This window comes from Narcine bancroftii, chromosome 3, assembly GCF_036971445.1.
Source record: "Narcine bancroftii isolate sNarBan1 chromosome 3, sNarBan1.hap1, whole genome shotgun sequence".
NCBI classification, from domain to species: domain Eukaryota; kingdom Metazoa; phylum Chordata; class Chondrichthyes; order Torpediniformes; family Narcinidae; genus Narcine; species Narcine bancroftii.
Genome location: NC_091471.1, coordinates 37,301,774 through 37,310,989, shown reverse-complemented (window position 1 = coordinate 37,310,989; position 9,216 = coordinate 37,301,774). Strand labels below are relative to the sequence as shown.

Below are 9,216 nucleotides of genomic sequence, written 5' to 3'. Positions count from 1 at the left end.
AGCATGTCCTGGGTGGTGTGTGTGGTAGGCTGCGCCAAAGGAAAACACAGGCAAAATACTGTTTGGGGCAACACAGCTTTATTCCACTCACATAAATAACTAGTTGGCTGCTAGCTGTGCTTACAGTGGTCCCGGGTGAGGAAGAGCACATGGTCAGGATCTCAGTTTTACATCATGGGCCCTTTGGGCTCACATGATGGTCAGATGTCATTAGGCCGAGTGACGTATCTCTAGGCCACCTGTTGGCTGAGTGATGTACCGCAGTGTATCATCACAGTGTGGATCCAACATGATTGCTGCTGCTCTCCGACAGCAGCATTCCCTACAGATGTTTTTGATAGTGAGGAGATATTGCCTGTGATGCCCTGGGCTGTGTCCACTGCCTTTTGTAGGGTTTTACGTTCTGGAGTATTGGTGTTTCCGTATCAGACCATGATGTGGCCAGTCAGCTTTCCACCACTCATTTGTCATTCCAAACCTTTACAAACTCCTTTCCAGTTCTCTTTCCCACTTTCTCTCACTGTCTCTCCTTTCTATCTAAAATTAGCCCCCCTCCCCTGCCTCCACCTCCCTCACCCGCCACACCATTCACCGCCGCCTACTTCCCCTGTGTCTCTCGGCCCCTCCCTCCTCTCTTTCTTGGCCCCTCCTTCAGTGCTCTCTCTCGCGCTCTCTCTCACGTTCTCTCTCGCTCGTGCTCACTCTCTCTCTTGGTCTCAGCCCATCCTCCCCTATCTCTCTCTTAGCCCCTCTCTCTCTCTCCCTCGACCCTCCCCCTTTCTCTCTCTTGGCCCCCGCTCTCTCTCACTCGTTTCACCCCCCCCTCTCACTCTCGGCCTCTATCGCTCTTGGCTTTCCCCTTTCATTCTCTCTTGGTCTGCCTCCCAAGACCGATCCCACACATAGCCCTTTGCATGCTTCTCATCCCACTCTGCCTTGATCAGTCATTGAGTTTGACAGTTGTTCCAGTCTATAGTTAATAAAAGCCTCAGTTTCACAACTTCAGTCTTCTGTGATTATTGACGGTGCATCAATTTTATTAACTATAGTTTTTCGATCGCTTCTCGGCCTTTTGGCTAAGATCAAGTGTAGTATCTGTTCTTATCAGTTTAATATCTGATACGTCCCTTATCTAGGGACCATATTAAAAAAAAGTGAAAAATTAAAAAAATGAAAAAAAAGAAACTATAGTTTTTCAAAAAAACATGGAACAGTACTTGAAAGTTGAAAAGCTCAACATTGACCCTGACCTGATGGTCAGCATTGACCTGATGCCCTGAATATGTTCAAATTTTGGTTACATTGTTTTGAAGACTTCCTGTTGTTGGTTGGGGATGCTATCACCATAGATGCTAATTGACTGAGATTACTCTTATCGTGAGTTGGACCCCAAATATTCCCGATGATCAGCGATGCCAGCTTGTACCCAGCAGCCATGGAGACTCTTAAGGCCCAGTATTGCAAGAAAGTGAATGAGGACTACGCCAAGAACCTCCTGGGCACCAAAAACCAGCAACCCAGTGAGTCAAGTGCCAATACCTACGGGCCTTCTGGAATGTATGCAGCGCTGTGTTGGCCATCCAGAACACTGAGGACCTCATCTGGGATGTGCATGTGGCTAGTATCCACTCTGGGTACATAAAACAGACTCCTAGAATAAAATGTTCTTGATCTACAGAGGACAGTTGAGCTGACAGAGAAACTAAAGGTGGCCCTCCAAAAATTGGACGATTGCTTGGCCACCTCTTGGTCATCGCGGGCACTGTAACCTTGGACAGGGTATCGTCCTGTGACTGGTTGCTCACACCGTCCCACAACCACAATGTCTATTCCTTACAATCATCGATGAAAACTCCCATTCCTCTTTCACCATCCCATACCTGGTCATGACCATGGCCTCAGTTATCAAGGCCCATTGCAATATCTTTATGTACTTTGGGTACCCTGGCTTCATCCACAGTGACCAGGGCAACTCATTCATGAATGATGAACTGCGGCAGTACCTACTGGCCAGTGGCATTGCCATGAGCTACAACTCTAGAGGAAACGGGCAAGTGGAAAGGGAGAATGGCACAGTCTGGAAAACCATCCTACTGGCACTGAGGTCATGGGGCCTCCCCCATCTCCCAATGGCAAAATGTCTTTCCAGGCGCACTCCACACTGTCCTGTCACTTTTATGTACAGCCACTAACAACACGCCTCATGAATGGATGTTTTCTTTTCCTAAGAAGCCTGCATCAGGGACTACGCTATCCCCCTGGCTTACCTCCCCAGGACCAGTCCTGCTTAGGAAGTATGCCAGGCAATCTAAGACTTATCCACTGGTTGAAAGTGTCTGCCTCCTCCACGCTAACCCCCAATATACCTATGTTGTCTTCCCTGATGGGCACGAGGTCACTGTCTTGACCCAGGATCTGGCACTATCGGACCCCTCTGGTCACCACTGACCACCAACAGACATTCAACCCACTCCCCAATTACTACCTTAAGGGTCCCTGAGCCTGTGGCTGACCACACTCCACCTATGGCTTCTGTTATCACCCATGATGCACCAGCACTACACTCCCTTACCCCCTTGCCTCTTTCCCACCACTCCCCCCCCCCTCAACGAACTGTAACTGATGATGACAGGCCAACCCCACAAGCTGCTCAGAACGTTATGGCAGCACCCCAACCATTACCACGTCATTCACTGTGGCAAAGGTGACCTGCTGACACACAATCTATAAAATGTTTAATTGTTTTATCTTTTTATTCTCACCCTGCAGGACTCCTCTTAAAAAAAAGGGGTGAATGTGGTAAATCACTGTTATGCTATGATTGGCTGCTGTTTGCTGGACACGCCTCGTGAGACCGATCCTACCCATAGCCCTTTGCATTCCACTCTGCCTTGATCAATCATTGAGGTTGATGCTGTTCCAATCTATAGGTAATAAAAGCCTTTCAGTTTCACAACTTCAGTCTTTCATTATTATTGATGGTGCATCTCTCTGCCTCTCTCTCTCACTCTCTCTACCTCTCTCTCCCTCTCTCTGCCTCTTGTGGTGGAATATGTTACTGAGGGCATGTCCTCACTGGGCTGGGCAGGCTGGCCCACCTTCTGTACCTGCAGCTCCTCCCCATAAGATCCCCTAATAAAGGCTGAGAGCCCTTGTCTCCTCCCTCATACCTGCTTTGGACGTGAGCCAGCAGCGCGTAGAGGCATGGCTGGGTCTTCTGATTAATAAAGCCTTTGACTACTTGATTTGTATCTGCAAGTGGTCATTGATGCACTACAATTTATTAATCAGAATTTTAAAGTGCCACGGACAAGGCAATCCGACTAGAGAAGCTGGAGATTGATCCAAAGGACCCAGAGGCCTCTGTAAAGTTTGATATGTTACAGCACTGTTTGAAGGCCTACCTGAGGCATCACAAAATCACAGCCGATAGTGATTGGTACGACCTGCTCTTCACAGCTGTGGGCCACTGAGTGTGCCAAAAAATTCACAACTGCATTGGATACGAAAAGGCAATGGTTCTACTCTGACAGCAATACGGAACCCTGAAGAACACGATATACGCATGCTTCCAGCTTGGCTCCCGGCACCATGGTCCGGGTGAGTCAGTCGATGATTTGCTGAGGGGAATGCAGGAGTTGGGACGAGACTATGGGTGCCAGGACATGACTGCGACGACCTACCAGGAGGAGTGCATTCACGATGGGCTAGTCGCTAGCTACCACTCCCATCACGTAAGTGTTGCAGATGGCCCGAGCGATGAAGACTGCCTAAAAAAATTGCACCAGGGTGCAAGTTGATTGCCTCCAGGCCCTCCATGATAGCTTCTGCCACTTTGGGGTCACAAGGCTCTAGCATTTTGTGAGAGACCGTAACCTCCCCTACTCTGTGGAGGAAGTCAGGGAGCTGACACGCAATTGCCCAGTTTGTGTGGAACGCAAGCTGCAATTTCACAGACCAGAGAGAGCCCAACCCATCAAGGCCACTCACCCCTTTGAATGTCTCAGCAAAGACTTCAAGGGGTCCCTCCCGTCCATGAGTCAGAACATCTACTTCCTGAGCATTGTGGAGGAGTACTCACATTTCCAATTCACCATCCCCTGCCCCGACATGACCACACCCATAGTCATTAAAGCACTCCACACTGTATTCACTCTGTTATGTTCATAGCGGCCGGGGATCCACCTTTATGAATGAAGTGTTACGGCAATACTTCCTTTCCAGGGCCATAGCTGCGAGCTGAACCACCACCTATAACCCCCACACAAACAGGCAGGTAGAGAGGGAGAATGATACAATCTAAAAGGCAGTCCTTTTGGCCCTCAAGTTGAAAAGGTTGCCCATATCCCAGTGGCAAGAGGTCCTTCCAGAAGTGCTGCCTGCCACCAGGTCCCTACTTTGCACTGCAACTAACATAACGCCCCATGAAAAATTATTCTCCTTCCCTAAGAGGTCAATGTCAGGAACCATGCTACTGGTCTGGCTGACGACCGCAGGGCCGGTACTTCTCCAGATGCATATTAGAACGCACAAAGCAGACCCATTGGTCGAGGAAGTGCACCTCCTGCATGCGATCCCCCAGTATGCGCTGGTAAGGTACCTGGATGGATGGGATTGTTAGAAATTAAAGTACCTTTAAAGAAATTGCTCGAGACAAAAATTGAGAACAAAGAACATTTATTACTACAACAATGCAAAGTTGGGTGCTTCCCCTTACCCTGGAAATACACACACATACTGGGGCTCACCCAACTTTTATACAGTTGATTTCAGTATAGGAATACCCTCCCCCTTACATTCTTCTGCCTCCTGCTGGAGAGGTTTGGCATTAGGTAATCCTGCCTGCCTACGTGCAATTTCAGTATACTTGGAGGACCAGGGGGTATCCTGTCGGTGTCCCTTCATGTTATTGTCCTTATTCACACCTTCCTGATTCTCGGGGCTACAGTCTCTTGATATGCAGAGTTGGCTCATCCTGTCTAGGGTTGGCTAATTTAATATGTATAAATCTGTGTAAGGTTAGCTAATTAGATATGTAGGACTTGGTACTTCTGTCCAGGGCTAGGAGACCCTTATCTGATCCAGACTACCTCAACTTCCTACATTCTATTGTTCCTTACCACTCCTTATCTTAGTCTTATGGTCTTGTCACAAAGACTAGAAGATTCTTATGTTAATCGTGCTGACTCTGCTTTCCTGCATCCTAACCCCCAAGCTTATCCTGTTTGTACTGGTTACAGCCATTTACTGATGAACTTTAGTTTCTTCCATGTTCATAATTTTAGATCAATTTTCCCATCTCTCACAGGATGATACAGTGTCCATCCAGGACCTGGCGCGAGCGAGGTCCCTAGCACCGGAGGTTCACCTGATACCCCTGGGCAGTGACCAGTCCATCCCAGGGATCACCCTGACAGACGAAGTAGTGATCCTTCCTCCAACATGGCCCCCTGAGTGTTTCACCCCCCACCCCCCAACTGGTGTGTCCCCTCCCACCACTGTTACAAACAAATTTCCCACCCCCTATGGACCGGTACACACAGACATAGTTCAGCCCTCCAACACCCAGCCAGTTGAACAAGCCACCATTTCGCTGGAACCAATGAGATCTCAGCGCCGAATAAAACTGCCAGAGCGACTGGACCTTTGAACTGCACAGACCGTAAGATCCGTGCCCCGCATCACTCCACCGGACTTCATTCAAAAAAAAGGAGGGGTGAATGTGGTGGAACATGGTACTGCGGGCCTGTCCGGGCATGTCCTCACTGGGCTGGGCAGGCTGGCCTGCCTTCTGTAGCTGTAGCCCCTTCCCATAAGATCCCCTAATAAAGGCTGAGAGCCCTAGTCTCCTCCCTCATTCCTGCCTTGGACGTGAGCCAGCAGCGCGTAGAGGCATGTCTGGGTCTTCTGATTAATAAAGCCTTTGACCTCTTGCTTCGTGTCTGCGAGTGGTCATTGATTGCACTACACACCTCTCTCTCTCTCTCTCTCTCTCTCTCTCTCTCTGCTTCTCTCTCTCTCTCTCTCTCTGACCCTGTCTCACTCTGCCCTTCTCTCACCCTTTCTCTTTCACTCTTCCTCTCTCTCTACTCTCTCTGGCTCCGTCGCTTTCTCTTTGACTCTCTCACTCTCTCTTTGGCTCTTTGCCACCATCTGCCTCTCCTCTAAATGCAGTGACTGATGGTAGCAATTGGAGTTCTTTGTGACATAAGAATTGCTTGCTCAGGGAATAGGAGATGGAACTGAAAAGACTGAGATGTGCTATTTTATTCTTTTTATCTGTTGTTTTTTCTTGTATAAAGAGACTTGCGGCAGTGATCTGGTGTATGCAATAACTATTTCACCACCAGATGACAGCAGAGAAAGCAAAAGGCTGCCGGTTGCTTCAGTTAATGTCTATATTCCAGTGTCACTGTTCTTCGTGTTAGAAGGGCAATTTAGAGCAATTACAAGAATTATTATGACTTTGCCTCATTTGTGTTTTTCTCAGGAAATTACAATCTATTCAAATCACTTAGTACAAGTTGTTTGTTGTCACTGTGTTAAGTGTGCATTTCAATCTGTCTTAGCAACTGGAAGCTGAAAAAAAATATACTTAATAATTCATGTGCTGCAATTCAATCAATGTTTTAGCAAAGAGCCGGGCTAATTAAAGGTTTCAAAGGATTCCCAGTTGTAATTTACTGACTACAAGAAGTTCATTGTCCTTTTTTTTCTTTCCTGTTTCAAAAGATCACATGACTGCAAGCAGTGTAAGTGACTAACTATTATTTTCCTCCAGAGAACCAATCACTATTCATCTATTCGATTAATAACTGCCAGTTCTGGAAAGTTGATTAAGTAAATTAACATTTTATAGTGTTACAAGTTGAAGGAGGTGGTGTCATGACTGCAGGAAGACAACATTGCTTGTTACCATCAGCACTTGTCAGAGTTTCATGTTTCCCCCTCGCCTGTAGTCTCCTCAGCCGTTTGAGTACTTCCAGTAAGATGAGTTAGTCATTAAATTAAAGCTTTACCGGGGAGAGGAATTTAAACATACAGCATGGTGACGCCATTTTGGCCCACAAGTCCATGCCGCCCAATGAACACCCCATTAACCTACACCCCCCGGTACATTTTGAATGGTGGAAGGAAACTGGAGCCCCTGAAGAAAATCCACGCAGACATGGGGAGATCATACAAACTCCTTGCGGGATCATAGAAACTCCTAGTGGGATTTGAACCCTGATATGGTCCCGATTGCTGGCGCTGTAAAGGCGTTGTGGTAACTGCTATGCCAACTGTGCAATCCCAGGAAGAGAAAATTAGAAAGCAACATGAACCTTGTAAGTCGTCCTGTCACAGATGGTTAGAGAACTCGGTTCCCAAAAAGACTCAAAAGCCAGAGGGAGAACCTGGCATCTGAAAATTGGAGAGATCGGAGATTTTGGGGTTTTTTGTATCACCAGTCTTATCAGCTGCTCTGAAAATCCATGCACCAAGTTTGAAGCATTTCTTTTTTTTTATTATGGCTTCATGAAATGGCTGGGATGCGTTGGTAATAAGCTGATTTGTGTGCAACAGGAATCAAAGTATTTGCAGGAAGAATGTGTAAAAATTAAAAAGCTGCTCAATTACCACAGACAAAAAGGATCGTAAAAATGTTTCATTTTTTAATAGTCCTTAGCAGGTTGTGGTCTTGAATGGATTGAGTAGTATTGATGGATAGAAAAACAGCTAACTGCCATAAATTCTAAGCTATTGCAAAATTACATTTAATTTTTGTTTTGGTTGAACAAGGTTCTTCTCGTTGGACTCCTGATTTAAAGAAAAATCAGTGATGCAGAACATTGAAGAGTACAGCACAGGAACAAGTTCGAAGGGAGAACCTTGGGCAAGATGGACTCCAAAGTCCACATGTAGGTTGTACTTTTTAAGGGTTGGTATTCATTTATCTTCACCCCTCCTCCACAACTCCCTAAGTGGTTGTGGTGGTTTATAAGCGGCATATCCGCGAAGCCAAGCCAAAGAAGAAAATCCCAACAAAGAGGACATTGCACACTTGCCCCTATCCCACCATTGGCTATTTCCTCATTACCTATTTCCCATGCTCCTCTATAGCTTTCTGGTAGGAGGGGGCTCATCCTCTTTGTCCCCCAGCCTCCAACACTTGCTTCCCAGAGCTCCAATTCTATCTGAGCCTTTATCTCCTTCTCATCCCATTGCCCAGTTTCATCCCCCCACCGGTTCTGTCTTCTGCAGCATCATAGGGGTGGCTGAGCTTACCCAAGCCAAAAAAAAACTTTCTTAATCAATGGCAACCAACAACATCCAATCAAGAGGATGCTCACCAATACTATTACTACAACCATCCCAATCTTAGTACACCACAAACCTCAAAAGCCAAGATTTGCATCCAACCAATTAAAATATTGGTGGCCATAGCCAGCATTGTCCTTTAATTCTTGCTGCAAAATCTTAAGTTTATTCATAGTCTGAGTGAAGGAGCCATTTGGAGCGTTGTTGTTAGGAATAAAGGTACAACATTGGTTGCCAAACATGACGCAGACACATCCTTCTTTAGCCATTAACCAATCCAAAGCCTGTCGATTCTGCCATGTCATCTTGCTGGTCGCATCGACCTGTTCTCCTCGGGCATTCAACACATCATTAGAATATATGATAAATCTCTGTTGGTTATAATAATATAGTTAATCCATTTTGCATTCTTTGACATTCCAATTGCTGGTATTAAGGATTCCCATCCTGCTGCAATCTCATTCCTAGCCTTATATTAATTAGATATGCCTCGGGGTTGTCCAATCACGTCTATTCTTATGGTGGGGTCCGAGGTGTAGTCACATTTTACTCGGTTGTATGGTGTCACATCAGGGGTTATTATTACTTCTTGTATAACCATTACTTGCGTACATCTACCTGCCCAATTATACAGGAGGGAATCCCTTAAATCTCCTCCACAGTCCCAACATACATCTGCTAGGGCATGGACTAGGGACTCCATAATATCGGGAGGGGGAGGTGCCGTATGCCCTAGGTTGTCTTGTACCCACTTAGCCCAATCCTCAATTCACCTGAGACATTAAAAGTGACTTCACATGGGCCTTGGAATTTTCCTACTTTATTCCTAGCCTCTCTCTCATGGCATTCAAACTTAGCCCCTGGAGCCCAGACCACTCCTTCCGGAGGAGTCTGAGTATGATTAATTGTGGCCCA

General features: G+C 46.5%; 1 pseudogene; it reads left to right on the top strand.

The window, feature by feature from the left end:
• Positions 1 to 1,056: 1,056 nt before the first annotated feature.
• Positions 1,057 to 1,166, top strand: LOC138759658 (U2 spliceosomal RNA; annotated as a pseudogene).
• The last annotated feature ends 8,050 nt before the right edge of the window (positions 1,167 to 9,216 follow it).